This window comes from Hyperolius riggenbachi, chromosome 4 (assembly GCF_040937935.1).
Source record: "Hyperolius riggenbachi isolate aHypRig1 chromosome 4, aHypRig1.pri, whole genome shotgun sequence".
Lineage (NCBI taxonomy): Eukaryota > Metazoa > Chordata > Amphibia > Anura > Hyperoliidae > Hyperolius > Hyperolius riggenbachi.
The window spans coordinates 8,660,784-8,675,783 of NC_090649.1; the positions used below are offsets into that span (position 1 = coordinate 8,660,784).

General features: G+C 46.8%; 15 non-coding genes across 15 annotated transcripts; 7 read left to right on the forward strand and 8 right to left on the reverse strand.

The window, feature by feature from the left end:
* The first annotated feature begins 532 nt into the window (after positions 1-532).
* Positions 533-604, forward strand: TRNAG-UCC (transfer RNA glycine (anticodon UCC)). The gene has a single exon. It is a non-coding gene; the product is annotated as a tRNA-Gly (tRNA).
* Positions 605-1,101: 497 nt separating this feature from the next.
* On the reverse strand, positions 1,102-1,175 carry TRNAN-GUU (transfer RNA asparagine (anticodon GUU)). The gene has a single exon. It is a non-coding gene; the product is annotated as a tRNA-Asn (tRNA).
* Positions 1,176-2,155: 980 nt separating this feature from the next.
* TRNAG-UCC (transfer RNA glycine (anticodon UCC)) lies at positions 2,156-2,227 on the forward strand. Its single transcript has one exon. It is a non-coding gene; the product is annotated as a tRNA-Gly (tRNA).
* A 497-nt stretch (positions 2,228-2,724) lies between these two features.
* TRNAN-GUU (transfer RNA asparagine (anticodon GUU)) lies at positions 2,725-2,798 on the reverse strand. Its single transcript has one exon. It is a non-coding gene; the product is annotated as a tRNA-Asn (tRNA).
* Positions 2,799-3,791: 993 nt separating this feature from the next.
* TRNAG-UCC (transfer RNA glycine (anticodon UCC)) lies at positions 3,792-3,863 on the forward strand. The gene has a single exon. It is a non-coding gene; the product is annotated as a tRNA-Gly (tRNA).
* A 497-nt stretch (positions 3,864-4,360) lies between these two features.
* TRNAN-GUU (transfer RNA asparagine (anticodon GUU)) lies at positions 4,361-4,434 on the reverse strand. Its single transcript has one exon. It is a non-coding gene; the product is annotated as a tRNA-Asn (tRNA).
* Positions 4,435-7,059: 2,625 nt separating this feature from the next.
* On the forward strand, positions 7,060-7,131 carry TRNAG-UCC (transfer RNA glycine (anticodon UCC)). Its single transcript has one exon. It is a non-coding gene; the product is annotated as a tRNA-Gly (tRNA).
* A 497-nt stretch (positions 7,132-7,628) lies between these two features.
* TRNAN-GUU (transfer RNA asparagine (anticodon GUU)) lies at positions 7,629-7,702 on the reverse strand. The gene has a single exon. It is a non-coding gene; the product is annotated as a tRNA-Asn (tRNA).
* A 980-nt stretch (positions 7,703-8,682) lies between these two features.
* TRNAG-UCC (transfer RNA glycine (anticodon UCC)) lies at positions 8,683-8,754 on the forward strand. Its single transcript has one exon. It is a non-coding gene; the product is annotated as a tRNA-Gly (tRNA).
* Positions 8,755-9,251: 497 nt separating this feature from the next.
* Positions 9,252-9,325, reverse strand: TRNAN-GUU (transfer RNA asparagine (anticodon GUU)). The gene has a single exon. It is a non-coding gene; the product is annotated as a tRNA-Asn (tRNA).
* A 1,549-nt stretch (positions 9,326-10,874) lies between these two features.
* On the reverse strand, positions 10,875-10,948 carry TRNAN-GUU (transfer RNA asparagine (anticodon GUU)). Its single transcript has one exon. It is a non-coding gene; the product is annotated as a tRNA-Asn (tRNA).
* A 980-nt stretch (positions 10,949-11,928) lies between these two features.
* TRNAG-UCC (transfer RNA glycine (anticodon UCC)) lies at positions 11,929-12,000 on the forward strand. Its single transcript has one exon. It is a non-coding gene; the product is annotated as a tRNA-Gly (tRNA).
* A 497-nt stretch (positions 12,001-12,497) lies between these two features.
* On the reverse strand, positions 12,498-12,571 carry TRNAN-GUU (transfer RNA asparagine (anticodon GUU)). The gene has a single exon. It is a non-coding gene; the product is annotated as a tRNA-Asn (tRNA).
* Positions 12,572-13,559: 988 nt separating this feature from the next.
* Positions 13,560-13,631, forward strand: TRNAG-UCC (transfer RNA glycine (anticodon UCC)). The gene has a single exon. It is a non-coding gene; the product is annotated as a tRNA-Gly (tRNA).
* A 497-nt stretch (positions 13,632-14,128) lies between these two features.
* Positions 14,129-14,202, reverse strand: TRNAN-GUU (transfer RNA asparagine (anticodon GUU)). The gene has a single exon. It is a non-coding gene; the product is annotated as a tRNA-Asn (tRNA).
* Between the last annotated feature and the right edge of the window lie 798 nt (positions 14,203-15,000).

A 15,000-nucleotide genomic window follows, 5' to 3' on the forward strand; every position in this document is an offset into this window, starting at 1 on the left:
CGCATGGGCAAAACGGTTTCCATTGCCCTGTAAGAGAAAGTGTAATAAGGGCCCTGCTGTAACGTACATATTAGGGTAGCTAAGACTACTCCTGGGCCGTTCTTGCAGTTGAAGAGATGGGTGAACTGTGACACCGCACTTAAAGAAAAAAAAAAAAAAAAAAAAAAAAAAACAGCAAACAGAGAAGCTTCCCCATATTGGAGCATTGGATTTGGTCAAGTCTTAAGCCAATGTGTTGTAGGGCACAAGTAAGCTTTGGGTTAGCAGGAATGGTTGCATGGCCACCTAGCTTTTCATCCTTCCCACCCTTGCCCTGGAATCTTCCAGACTTCAAATTGCTGTCCTTTGCTGTGTGTGTTGCACCAGCATCATCCAGGGGGGCACATGATCTTTCTGAAGTCTTGAATTGAAGTCTGTAAGCAGTATCACCATGTGTCCCACTGCTTACATCTAGCAAAGTAGGCAAATAAGCAAGCTCATTTTTCTCTTGGGTATATTGCAATGGTACATGCTAGGCGAGTTTCAGCATGTAGCGTTGGTGGTATAGTGGTGAGCATAGCTGCCTTCCAAGCAGTTGACCCGGGTTCGATTCCCGGCCAACGCATGTGAGCTTGCTTTTGGCACCCTACAATTCCATGGAAGACAAGACCAAGACAAGATCTCTGAACAGTTAGGACATCCTGCACCTGCTCAGTCTCTGGAGAGGTTCCATTCCGGTGCAGCAGACTCTACGCCAGCTTAAAGTTCTTTCTAAATGGTCAACACTTAATGCAGACACTCTATAATGTTCTAAACAAATAGCTAGCAAGGCACTAAAGCGAGCCTGTCCTTGGGTGGGCTTGAACTGCCTTTCTTTGGCTTGACAGCCGTCGCCAGGCTTTGGGTTCGATCCCCGGCTAATACTTTACTGCTGCTTCTGGGGTACAGAAAACTTCATTTGGTCACAGACACTGCCAGGGATGTCTGTTGTATCACTAAGACATGAACTTGATGCTGCTCACCCTTTTCATGAACGTGAATGAGATTCCAATGTGTCTCAAATGAATCTACATGGCTATCTGGGGTTCTCTTCGGACAACTGTTGAACACAAAAGGAAAGGCCGTCCCTGGGTGGGCTTGAACCACCAACCTTTCGGTTAACAGCCGAACGCGCTAACCGATTGCGCCACAGAGACTGTGCCTGCAGTTGTTGCTAAATGATTTTATGGGGATGTATGTGTGTCTTGTGGAGTGAGGAAGTAAGTCTGCTCCAAGAAGTTTAACGCCACTTTTTCCCACAATGAAGCATTCACTGTATGGCAGCAGAGTGGCGCAGCGGAAGCGTGCTGGGCCCATAACCCAGAGGTCGATGGATCGAAACCATCCTCTGCTAGGTGTACGTTGGTTTTTATACCTTGCTTACCATATGGGCCAATTGTCGGCCATAGCCCCTTAAGAGAAAGTGTCATTAGGGCCTTGCTGTAACATAGATAGTAGTGTAACTATTTCAACTAATGTACCCTTCTTAAACTTGAAGGTTGAATACAAACAGAAGCAGAGTGGCGCAGCGGAAGCGTGCTGGGCCCATAACCCAGAGGTCGATGGATCGAAACCATCCTCTGCTAGGCATGAATTCATTTTTGCACCTTGCTTTATCGCATGGGCAAAACGGTTTCCATTGCCCTGTAAGAGAAAGTGTAATAAGGGCCCTGCTGTAACGTACATATTAGGGTAGCTAAGACTACTCCTGGGCCGTTCTTGTAGTTGAAGAGATGGGTGAACTGTGACACCGCACTTAAAAAAAAAAAAAAAAAAACAGCAAACAGAGAAGCTTCCCCATATTGGAGCATTGGATTTGGTCAAGTCTTAAGCCAATGTGTTGTAGGGCACAAGTAAGCTTTGGGTTAGCAGGAATGGTTGCATGGCCACCTAGCTTTTCATCCTTCCCACCCTTGCCCTGGAATCTTCCAGACTTCAAATTGCTGTCCTTTGCTGTGTGTGTTGCACCAGCATCATCCAGGGGGGCACATGATCTTTCTGAAGTCTTGAATTGAAGTCTGTAAGCAGTATCACCATGTGTCCCACTGCTTACATCTAGCAAAGTAGGCAAATAAGCAAGCTCATTTTTCTCTTGGGTATATTGCAATGGTACATGCTAGGCGAGTTTCAGCATGTAGCGTTGGTGGTATAGTGGTGAGCATAGCTGCCTTCCAAGCAGTTGACCCGGGTTCGATTCCCGGCCAACGCATGTGAGCTTGCTTTTGGCACCCTACAATTCCATGGAAGACAAGACCAAGACAAGATCTCTGAACAGTTAGGACATCCTGCACCTGCTCAGTCTCTGGAGAGGTTCCATTCCGGTGCAGCAGACTCTACGCCAGCTTAAAGTTCTTTCTAAATGGTCAACACTTAATGCAGACACTCTATAATGTTCTAAACAAATAGCTAGCAAGGCACTAAAGCGAGCCTGTCCTTGGGTGGGCTTGAACTGCCTTTCTTTGGCTTGACAGCCGTCGCCAGGCTTTGGGTTCGATCCCCGGCTAATACTTTACTGCTGCTTCTGGGGTACAGAAAACTTCATTTGGTCACAGACACTGCCAGGGATGTCTGTTGTATCACTAAGACATGAACTTGATGCTGCTCACCCTTTTCATGAACGTGAATGAGATTCCAATGTGTCTCAAATGAATCTACATGGCTATCTGGGGTTCTCTTCGGACAACTGTTGAACACAAAAGGAAAGGCCGTCCCTGGGTGGGCTTGAACCACCAACCTTTCGGTTAACAGCTGAACGCGCTAACCGATTGCGCCACAGAGACTGTGCCTGCAGTTGTTGCTAAATGATTTTATGGGGATGTATGTGTGTCTTGTGGAGTGAGGAAGTAAGTCTGCTCCAAGAAGTTTAACGCCACTTTTTCCCACAATGAAGCATTCACTGTATGGCAGCAGAGTGGCGCAGCGGAAGCGTGCTGGGCCCATAACCCAGAGGTCAATGGATCGAAACCATCCTCTGCTAGGTGTACGTTGGTTTTTATACCTTGCTTACCATATGGGCCAATTGTCGGCCATAGCCCCTTAAGAGAAAGTGTCATTAGGGCCTTGCTGTAACATAGATAGTAGTGTAACTATTTCAACTAATGTACCCTTCTTAAACTTGAAGGTTGAATACAAACAGAAGCAGAGTGGCGCAGCGGAAGCGTGCTGGGCCCATAACCCAGAGGTCGATGGATCGAAACCATCCTCTGCTAGGCATGAATTCATTTTTGCACCTTGCTTTATCGCATGGGCAAAACGGTTTCCATTGCCCTGTAAGAGAAAGTGTAATAAGGGCCCTGCTGTAACGTACATATTAGGGTAGCTAAGACTACTCCTGGGCCGTTCTTGCAGTTGAAGAGATGGGTGAACTGTGACACCGCACTTAAAAAAAAAAAAAAAAAAACAAAAAAAAAAAACAGCAAACAGAGAAGCTTCCCCATATTGGAGCATTGGATTTGGTCAAGTCTTAAGCCAATGTGTTGTAGGGCACAAGTAAGCTTTGGGTTAGCAGGAATGGTTGCATGGCCACCTAGCTTTTCATCCTTCCCACCCTTGCCCTGGAATCTTCCAGACTTCAAATTGCTGTCCTTTGCTGTGTGTGTTGCACCAGCATCATCCAGGGGGGCACATGATCTTTCTGAAGTCTTGAATTGAAGTCTGTAAGCAGTATCACCATGTGTCCCACTGCTTACATCTAGCAAAGTAGGCAAATAAGCAAGCTCATTTTTCTCTTGGGTATATTGCAATGGTACATGCTAGGCGAGTTTCAGCATGTAGCGTTGGTGGTATAGTGGTGAGCATAGCTGCCTTCCAAGCAGTTGACCCGGGTTCGATTCCCGGCCAACGCATGTGAGCTTGCTTTTGGCACCCTACAATTCCATGGAAGACAAGACCAAGACAAGATCTCTGAACAGTTAGGACATCCTGCACCTGCTCAGTCTCTGGAGAGGTTCCATTCCGGTGCAGCAGACTCTACGCCAGCTTAAAGTTCTTTCTAAATGGTCAACACTTAATGCAGACACTCTATAATGTTCTAAACAAATAGCTAGCAAGGCACTAAAGCGAGCCTGTCCTTGGGTGGGCTTGAACTGCCTTTCTTTGGCTTGACAGCCGTCGCCAGGCTTTGGGTTCGATCCCCGGCTAATACTTTACTGCTGCTTCTGGGGTACAGAAAACTTCATTTGGTCACAGACACTGCCAGGGATGTCTGTTGTATCACTAAGACATGAACTTGATGCTGCTCACCCTTTTCATGAACGTGAATGAGATTCCAATGTGTCTCAAATGAATCTACATGGCTATCTGGGGTTCTCTTTGGACAACTGTTGAACACAAAAGGAAAGGCCGTCCCTGGGTGGGCTTGAACCACCAACCTTTCGGTTAACAGCCGAACGCGCTAACCGATTGCGCCACAGAGACTGTGCCTGCAGTTGTTGCTAAATGATTTTATGGGGATGTATGTGTGTCTTGTGGAGTGAGGAAGTAAGTCTGCTCCAAGAAGTTTAACGCCACTTTTTCCCACAATGAAGCATTCACTGTATGGCAGCAGAGTGGCGCAGCGGAAGCGTGCTGGGCCCATAACCCAGAGGTCGATGGATCGAAACCATCCTCTGCTAGGCGTACGTTGGTTTTTATACCTTGCTTACCATATGGGCCAATTGTCGGCCATAGCCCCTTAAGAGAAAGTGTCATTAGGGCCTTGCTGTAACATAGATAGTAGTGTAACTATTTCAACTAATGTACCCTTCTTAAACTTGAAGGTTGAATACAAACAGAAGCAGAGTGGCGCAGCGGAAGCGTGCTGGGCCCATAACCCAGAGGTCGATGGATCGAAACCATCCTCTGCTAGGCATGAATTCATTTTTGCACCTTGCTTTATCGCATGGGCAAAACGGTTTCCATTGCCCTGTAAGAGAAAGTGTAATAAGGGCCCTGCTGTAACGTACATATTAGGGTAGCTAAGACTACTCCTGGGCCGTTCTTGCAGTTGAAGAGATGGGTGAACTGTGACACCGCACTTAAAAAAAAAAAAAAAAAAAAAAAAAAAAAACAGCAAACAGAGAAGCTTCCCCATATTGGAGCATTGGATTTGGTCAAGTCTTAAGCCAATGTGTTGTAGGGCACAAGTAAGCTTTGGGTTAGCAGGAATGGTTGCATGGCCACCTAGCTTTTCATCCTTCCCACCCTTGCCCTGGAATCTTCCAGACTTCAAATTGCTGTCCTTTGCTGTGTGTGTTGCACCAGCATCATCCAGGGGGGCACATGATCTTTCTGAAGTCTTGAATTGAAGTCTGTAAGCAGTATCACCATGTGTCCCACTGCTTACATCTAGCAAAGTAGGCAAATAAGCAAGCTCATTTTTCTCTTGGGTATATTGCAATGGTACATGCTAGGCGAGTTTCAGCATGTAGCGTTGGTGGTATAGTGGTGAGCATAGCTGCCTTCCAAGCAGTTGACCCGGGTACGATTCCCGGCCAACGCATGTGAGCTTGCTTTTGGCACCCTACAATTCCATGGAAGACAAGACCAAGACAAGATCTCTGAACAGTTAGGACATCCTGCACCTGCTCAGTCTCTGGAGAGGTTCCATTCCGGTGCAGCAGACTCTACGCCAGCTTAAAGTTCTTTCTAAATGGTCAACACTTAATGCAGACACTCTATAATGTTCTAAACAAATAGCTAGCAAGGCACTAAAGCGAGCCTGTCCTTGGGTGGGCTTGAACTGCCTTTCTTTGGCTTGACAGCCGTCGCCAGGCTTTGGGTTCGATCCCCGGCTAATACTTTACTGCTGCTTCTGGGGTACAGAAAACTTCATTTGGTCACAGACACTGCCAGGGATGTCTGTTGTATCACTAAGACATGAACTTGATGCTGCTCACCCTTTTCATGAACGTGAATGAGATTCCAATGTGTCTCAAATGCATCTACATGGCTATCTGGGGTTCTCTTCGGACAACTGTTGAACACAAAAGGAAAGGCCATCCCTGGGTGGGCTTGAACCACCAACCTTTCGGTTAACAGCTGAACGCGCTAACCGATTGCGCCACAGAGACTGTGCCTGCAGTTGTTGCTAAATGATTTTATGGGGATGTATGTGTGTCTTGTGGAGTGAGGAAGTAAGTCTGCTCCAAGAAGTTTAACGCCACTTTTTCCCACAATGAAGCATTCACTGTATGGCAGCAGAGTGGCGCAGCGGAAGCGTGCTGGGCCCATAACCCAGAGGTCGATGGATCGAAACCATCCTCTGCTAGGTGTACGTTGGTTTTTATACCTTGCTTACCATATGGGCCAATTGTCGGCCATAGCCCCTTAAGAGAAAGTGTCATTAGGGCCTTGCTGTAACATAGATAGTAGTGTAACTATTTCAACTAATGTACCCTTCTTAAACTTGAAGGTTGAATGCAAACAGAAGCAGAGTGGCGCAGCGGAAGCGTGCTGGGCCCATAACCCAGAGGTCGATGGATCGAAACCATCCTCTGCTAGGCATGAATTCATTTTTGCACCTTGCTTTATCGCATGGGCAAAACGGTTTCCATTGCCCTGTAAGAGAAAGTGTAATAAGGGCCCTGCTGTAACGTACATATTAGGGTAGCTAAGACTACTCCTGGGCCGTTCTTGCAGTTGAAGAGATGGGTGAACTGTGACACCGCACTTAAAAAAAAAAAAAAAAAAAAAAAAAAAAAACAGCAAACAGAGAAGCTTCCCCATATTGGAGCATTGGATTTGGTCAAGTCTTAAGCCAATGTGTTGTAGGGCACAAGTAAGCTTTGGGTTAGCAGGAATGGTTGCATGGCCACCTAGCTTTTCATCCTTCCCACCCTTGCCCTGGAATCTTCCAGACTTCAAATTGCTGTCCTTTGCTGTGTGTGTTGCACCAGCATCATCCAGGGGGGCACATGATCTTTCTGAAGTCTTGAATTGAAGTCTGTAAGCAGTATCACCATGTGTCCCACTGCTTACATCTAGCAAAGTAGGCAAATAAGCAAGCTCATTTTTCTCTTGGGTATATTGCAATGGTACATGCTAGGCGAGTTTCAGCATGTAGCGTTGGTGGTATAGTGGTGAGCATAGCTGCCTTCCAAGCAGTTGACCCGGGTTCGATTCCCGGCCAACGCATGTGAGCTTGCTTTTGGCACCCTACAATTCCATGGAAGACAAGACCAAGACAAGATCTCTGAACAGTTAGGACATCCTGCACCTGCTCAGTCTCTGGAGAGGTTCCATTCCGGTGCAGCAGACTCTACGCCAGCTTAAAGTTCTTTCTAAATGGTCAACACTTAATGCAGACACTCTATAATGTTCTAAACAAATAGCTAGCAAGGCACTAAAGCGAGCCTGTCCTTGGGTGGGCTTGAACTGCCTTTCTTTGGCTTGACAGCCGTCGCCAGGCTTTGGGTTCGATCCCCGGCTAATACTTTACTGCTGCTTCTGGGGTACAGAAAACTTCATTTGGTCACAGACACTGCCAGGGGTGTCTGTTGTATCACTAAGACATGAACTTGATGCTGCTCACCCTTTTCATGAACGTGAATGAGATTCCAATGTGTCTCAAATGAATCTACATGGCTATCTGGGGTTCTCTTCGGACAACTGTTGAACACAAAAGGAAAGGCCGTCCCTGGGTGGGCTTGAACCACCAACCTTTCGGTTAACAGCTGAACGCGCTAACCGATTGCGCCACAGAGACTGTGCCTGCAGTTGTTGCTAAATGATTTTATGGGGATGTATGTGTGTCTTGTGGAGTGAGGAAGTAAGTCTGCTCCAAGAAGTTTAACGCCACTTTTTCCCACAATGAAGCATTCACTGTATGGCAGCAGAGTGGCGCAGCGGAAGCGTGCTGGGCCCATAACCCAGAGGTCGATGGATCGAAACCATCCTCTGCTAGGTGTACGTTGGTTTTTATACCTTGCTTACCATATGGGCCAATTGTCGGCCATAGCCCCTTAAGAGAAAGTGTCATTAGGGCCTTGCTGTAACATAGATAGTAGTGTAACTATTTCAACTAATGTACCCTTCTTAAACTTGAAGGTTGAATACAAACAGAAGCAGAGTGGCGCAGCGGAAGCGTGCTGGGCCCATAACCCAGAGGTCGATGGATCGAAACCATCCTCTGCTAGGCATGAATTCATTTTTGCACCTTGCTTTATCGCATGGGCAAAACGGTTTCCATTGCCCTGTAAGAGAAAGTGTAATAAGGGCCCTGCTGTAACGTACATATTAGGGTAGCTAAGACTACTCCTGGGCCGTTCTTGTAGTTGAAGAGATGGGTGAACTGTGACACCGCACTTAAAAAAAAAAAAAAAAAAACAGCAAACAGAGAAGCTTCCCCATATTGGAGCATTGGATTTGGTCAAGTCTTAAGCCAATGTGTTGTAGGGCACAAGTAAGCTTTGGGTTAGCAGGAATGGTTGCATGGCCACCTAGCTTTTCATCCTTCCCACCCTTGCCCTGGAATCTTCCAGACTTCAAATTGCTGTCCTTTGCTGTGTGTGTTGCACCAGCATCATCCAGGGGGGCACATGATCTTTCTGAAGTCTTGAATTGAAGTCTGTAAGCAGTATCACCATGTGTCCCACTGCTTACATCTAGCAAAGTAGGCAAATAAGCAAGCTCATTTTTCTCTTGGGTATATTGCAATGGTACATGCTAGGCGAGTTTCAGCATGTAGCGTTGGTGGTATAGTGGTGAGCATAGCTGCCTTCCAAGCAGTTGACCCGGGTTCGATTCCCGGCCAACGCATGTGAGCTTGCTTTTGGCACCCTACAATTCCATGGAAGACAAGACCAAGACAAGATCTCTGAACAGTTAGGACATCCTGCACCTGCTCAGTCTCTGGAGAGGTTCCATTCCGGTGCAGCAGACTCTACGCCAGCTTAAAGTTCTTTCTAAATGGTCAACACTTAATGCAGACACTCTATAATGTTCTAAACAAATAGCTAGCAAGGCACTAAAGCGAGCCTGTCCTTGGGTGGGCTTGAACTGCCTTTCTTTGGCTTGACAGCCGTCGCCAGGCTTTGGGTTCGATCCCCGGCTAATACTTTACTGCTGCTTCTGGGGTACAGAAAACTTCATTTGGTCACAGACACTGCCAGGGATGTCTGTTGTATCACTAAGACATGAACTTGATGCTGCTCACCCTTTTCATGAACGTGAATGAGATTCCAATGTGTCTCAAATGAATCTACATGGCTATCTGGGGTTCTCTTCGGACAACTGTTGAACACAAAAGGAAAGGCCGTCCCTGGGTGGGCTTGAACCACCAACCTTTCGGTTAACAGCCGAACGCGCTAACCGATTGCGCCACAGAGACTGTGCCTGCAGTTGTTGCTAAATGATTTTATGGGGATGTATGTGTGTCTTGTGGAGTGAGGAAGTAAGTCTGCTCCAAGAAGTTTAACGCCACTTTTTCCCACAATGAAGCATTCACTGTATGGCAGCAGAGTGGCGCAGCGGAAGCGTGCTGGGCCCATAACCCAGAGGTCGATGGATCGAAACCATCCTCTGCTAGGTGTACGTTGGTTTTTATACCTTGCTTACCATATGGGCCAATTGTCGGCCATAGCCCCTTAAGAGAAAGTGTCATTAGGGCCTTGCTGTAACATAGATAGTAGTGTAACTATTTCAACTAATGTACCCTTCTTAAACTTGAAGGTTGAATACAAACAGAAGCAGAGTGGCGCAGCGGAAGCGTGCTGGGCCCATAACCCAGAGGTCGATGGATCGAAACCATCCTCTGCTAGGCATGAATTCATTTTTGCACCTTGCTTTATCGCATGGGCAAAACGGTTTCCATTGCCCTGTAAGAGAAAGTGTAATAAGGGCCCTGCTGTAACGTACATATTAGGGTAGCTAAGACTACTCCTGGGCCGTTCTTGTAGTTGAAGAGATGGGTGAACTGTGACACCGCACTTAAAAAAAAAAAAAAAAAAACAGCAAACAGAGAAGCTTCCCCATATTGGAGCATTGGATTTGGTCAAGTCTTAAGCCAATGTGTTGTAGGGCACAAGTAAGCTTTGGGTTAGCAGGAATGGTTGCATGGCCACCTAGCTTTTCATCCTTCCCACCCTTGCCCTGGAATCTTCCAGACTTCAAATTGCTGTCCTTTGCTGTGTGTGTTGCACCAGCATCATCCAGGGGGGCACATGATCTTTCTGAAGTCTTGAATTGAAGTCTGTAAGCAGTATCACCATGTGTCCCACTGCTTACATCTAGCAAAGTAGGCAAATAAGCAAGCTCATTTTTCTCTTGGGTATATTGCAATGGTACATGCTAGGCGAGTTTCAGCATGTAGCGTTGGTGGTATAGTGGTGAGCATAGCTGCCTTCCAAGCAGTTGACCCGGGTACGATTCCCGGCCAACGCATGTGAGCTTGCTTTTGGCACCCTACAATTCCATGGAAGACAAGACCAAGACAAGATCTCTGAACAGTTAGGACATCCTGCACCTGCTCAGTCTCTGGAGAGGTTCCATTCCGGTGCAGCAGACTCTACGCCAGCTTAAAGTTCTTTCTAAATGGTCAACACTTAATGCAGACACTCTATAATGTTCTAAACAAATAGCTAGCAAGGCACTAAAGCGAGCCTGTCCTTGGCTGGGCTTGAACTGCCTTTCTTTGGCTTGACAGCCGTCGCCAGGCTTTGGGTTCGATCCCCGGCTAATACTTTACTGCTGCTTCTGGGGTACAGAAAACTTCATTTGGTCACAGACACTGCCAGGGATGTCTGTTGTATCACTAAGACATGAACTTGATGCTGCTCACCCTTTTCATGAACGTGAATGAGATTCCAATGTGTCTCAAATGCATCTACATGGCTATCTGGGGTTCTCTTCGGACAACTGTTGAACACAAAAGGAAAGGCCGTCCCTGGGTGGGCTTGAACCACCAACCTTTCGGTTAACAGCTGAACGCGCTAACCGATTGCGCCACAGAGACTGTGCCTGCAGTTGTTGCTAAATGATTTTATGGGGATGTATGTGTGTCTTGTGGAGTGAGGAAGTAAGTCTGCTCCAAGAAGTTTAACGCCACTTTTTCCCACAATGAAGCATTCACTGTATGGCAGCAGAGTGGCGCAGCGGAAGCGTGCTGGGCCCATAACCCAGAGGTCGATGGATCGAAACCATCCTCTGCTAGGTGTACGTTGGTTTTTATACCTTGCTTACCATATGGGCCAATTGTCGGCCATAGCCCCTTAAGAGAAAGTGTCATTAGGGCCTTGCTGTAACATAGATAGTAGTGTAACTATTTCAACTAATGTACCCTTCTTAAACTTGAAGGTTGAATACAAACAGAAGCAGAGTGGCGCAGCGGAAGCGTGCTGGGCCCATAACCCAGAGGTCGATGGATCGAAACCATCCTCTGCTAGGCATGAATTCATTTTTGCACCTTGCTTTATCGCATGGGCAAAACGGTTTCCATTGCCCTGTAAGAGAAAGTGTAATAAGGGCCCTGCTGTAACGTACATATTAGGGTAGCTAAGACTACTCCTGGGCCGTTCTTGTAGTTGAAGAGATGGGTGAACTGTGACACCGCACTTAAAAAAAAAAAAAAAAAAACAGCAAACAGAGAAGCTTCCCCATATTGGAGCATTGGATTTGGTCAAGTCTTAAGCCAATGTGTTGTAGGGCACAAGTAAGCTTTGGGTTAGCAGGAATGGTTGCATGGCCACCTAGCTTTTCATCCTTCCCACCCTTGCCCTGGAATCTTCCAGACTTCAAATTGCTGTCCTTTGCTGTGTGTGTTGCACCAGCATCATCCAGGGGGGCACATGATCTTTCTGAAGTCTTGAATTGAAGTCTGTAAGCAGTATCACCATGTGTCCCACTGCTTACATCTAGCAAAGTAGGCAAATAAGCAAGCTCATTTTTCTCTTGGGTATATTGCAATGGTACATGCTAGGCGAGTTTCAGCATGTAGCGTTGGTGGTATAGTGGTGAGCATAGCTGCCTTCCAAGCAGTTGACCCGGGTTCGATTCCCGGCCAACGCATGTGAGCTTGCTTTTGGCACCCTACAATTCCATGGAAGACAAGACCAAGACAAGATCTCTGAACAGTTAGGACATCCTGCACCTGCTCAGTCTCTGGAGAGGTTCCATTCCGGTGCAGCAGACTCTACGCCAGCTTAAAGTTCTTTCTAAATGGTCAACACTTAATGCAGACACTCTATAATGTTCTAAACAAATAGCTAGCAAGGCACTAAAGCGAGCCTGTCCTTGGGTGGGCTTGAACTGCCTTTCTTTGGCTTGACAGCCGTCGCCAGGCTTTGGGTTCGATCCCCGGCTAATACTTTACTGCTGCTTCTGGGGTACAGAAAACTTCATTTGGTCACAGACACTGCCAGGGATGTCTGTTGTATCACTAAGACATGAACTTGATGCTGCTCACCCTTTTCATGAACGTGAATGAGATTCCAATGTGTCTCAAATGAATCTACATGGCTATCTGGGGTTCTCTTCGGACAACTGTTGAACACAAAAGGAAAGGCCGTCCCTGGGTGGGCTTGAACCACCAACCTTTCGGTTAACAGCTGAACGCGCTAACCGATTGCGCCACAGAGACTGTGCCTGCAGTTGTTGCTAAATGATTTTATGGGGATGTATGTGTGTCTTGTGGAGTGAGGAAGTAAGTCTGCTCCAAGAAGTTTAACGCCACTTTTTCCCACAATGAAGCATTCACTGTATGGCAGCAGAGTGGCGCAGCGGAAGCGTGCTGGGCCCATAACCCAGAGGTCGATGGATCGAAACCATCCTCTGCTAGGTGTACGTTGGTTTTTATACCTTGCTTACCATATGGGCCAATTGTCGGCCATAGCCCCTTAAGAGAAAGTGTCATTAGGGCCTTGCTGTAACATAGATAGTAGTGTAACTATTTCAACTAATGTACCCTTCTTAAACTTGAAGGTTGAATACAAACAGAAGCAGAGTGGCGCAGCGGAAGCGTGCTGGGCCCATAACCCAGAGGTCAATGGATCGAAACCATCCTCTGCTAGGCATGAATTCATTTTTGCACCTTGCTTTATCGCATGGGCAAAACGGTTTCCATTGCCCTGTAAGAGAAAGTGTAATAAGGGCCCTGCTGTAACGTACATATTAGGGTAGCTAAGACTACTCCTGGGCCGTTCTTGTAGTTGAAGAGATGGGTGAACTGTGACACCGCACTTAAAAAAAAAAAAAAAAAAAAAAAAAAACAGCAAACAGAGAAGCTTCCCCATATTGGAGCATTGGATTTGGTCAAGTCTTAAGCCAATGTGTTGTAGGGCACAAGTAAGCTTTGGGTTAGCAGGAATGGTTGCATGGCCACCTAGCTTTTCATCCTTCCCACCCTTGCCCTGGAATCTTCCAGACTTCAAATTGCTGTCCTTTGCTGTGTGTGTTGCACCAGCATCATCCAGGGGGGCACATGATCTTTCTGAAGTCTTGAATTGAAGTCTGTAAGCAGTATCACCATGTGTCCCACTGCTTACATCTAGCAAAGTAGGCAAATAAGCAAGCTCATTTTTCTCTTGGGTATATTGCAATGGTACATGCTAGGCGAGTTTCAGCATGTAGCGTTGGTGGTATAGTGGTGAGCATAGCTGCCTTCCAAGCAGTTGACCCGGGTTCGATTCCCGGCCAACGCATGTGAGCTTGCTTTTGGCACCCTACAATTCCATGGAAGACAAGACCAAGACAAGATCTCTGAACAGTTAGGACATCCTGCACCTGCTCAGTCTCTGGAGAGGTTCCATTCCGGTGCAGCAGACTCTACGCCAGCTTAAAGTTCTTTCTAAATGGTCAACACTTAATGCAGACACTCTATAATGTTCTAAACAAATAGCTAGCAAGGCACTAAAGCGAGCCTGTCCTTGGGTGGGCTTGAACTGCCTTTCTTTGGCTTGACAGCCGTCGCCAGGCTTTGGGTTCGATCCCCGGCTAATACTTTACTGCTGCTTCTGGGGTACAGAAAACTTCATTTGGTCACAGACACTGCCAGGGATGTCTGTTGTATCACTAAGACATGAACTTGATGCTGCTCACCCTTTTCATGAACGTGAATGAGATTCCAACGTGTCTCAAATGAATCTACATGGCTATCTGGGGTTCTCTTCGGACAACTGTTGAACACAAAAGGAAAGGCCGTCCCTGGGTGGGCTTGAACCACCAACCTTTCGGTTAACAGCCGAACGCGCTAACCGATTGCGCCACAGAGACTGTGCCTGCAGTTGTTGCTAAATGATTTTATGGGGATGTATGTGTGTCTTGTGGAGTGAGGAAGTAAGTCTGCTCCAAGAAGTTTAACGCCACTTTTTCCCACAATGAAGCATTCACTGTATGGCAGCAGAGTGGCGCAGCGGAAGCGTGCTGGGCCCATAACCCAGAGGTCGATGGATCGAAACCATCCTCTGCTAGGTGTACGTTGGTTTTTATACCTTGCTTACCATATGGGCCAATTGTCGGCCATAGCCCCTTAAGAGAAAGTGTCATTAGGGCCTTGCTGTAACATAGATAGTAGTGTAACTATTTCAACTAATGTACCCTTCTTAAACTTGAAGGTTGAATACAAACAGAAGCAGAGTGGCGCAGCGGAAGCGTGCTGGGCCCATAACCCAGAGGTCGATGGATCGAAACCATCCTCTGCTAGGCATGAATTCATTTTTGCACCTTGCTTTATCGCATGGGCAAAACGGTTTCCATTGCCCTGTAAGAGAAAGTGTAATAAGGGCCCTGCTGTAACGTACATATTAGGGTAGCTAAGACTACTCCTGGGCCGTTCTTGTAGTTGAAGAGATGGGTGAACTGTGACACCGCACTTAAAAAAAAAAAAAAAAAAAAAAACAGCAAACAGAGAAGCTTCCCCATATTGGAGCATTGGATTTGGTCAAGTCTTAAGCCAATGTGTTGTAGGGCACAAGTAAGCTTTGGGTTAGCAGGAATGGTTGCATGGCCACCTAGCTTTTCATCCTTCCCACCCTTGCCCTGGAATCTTCCAGACTTCAAATTGCTGTCCTT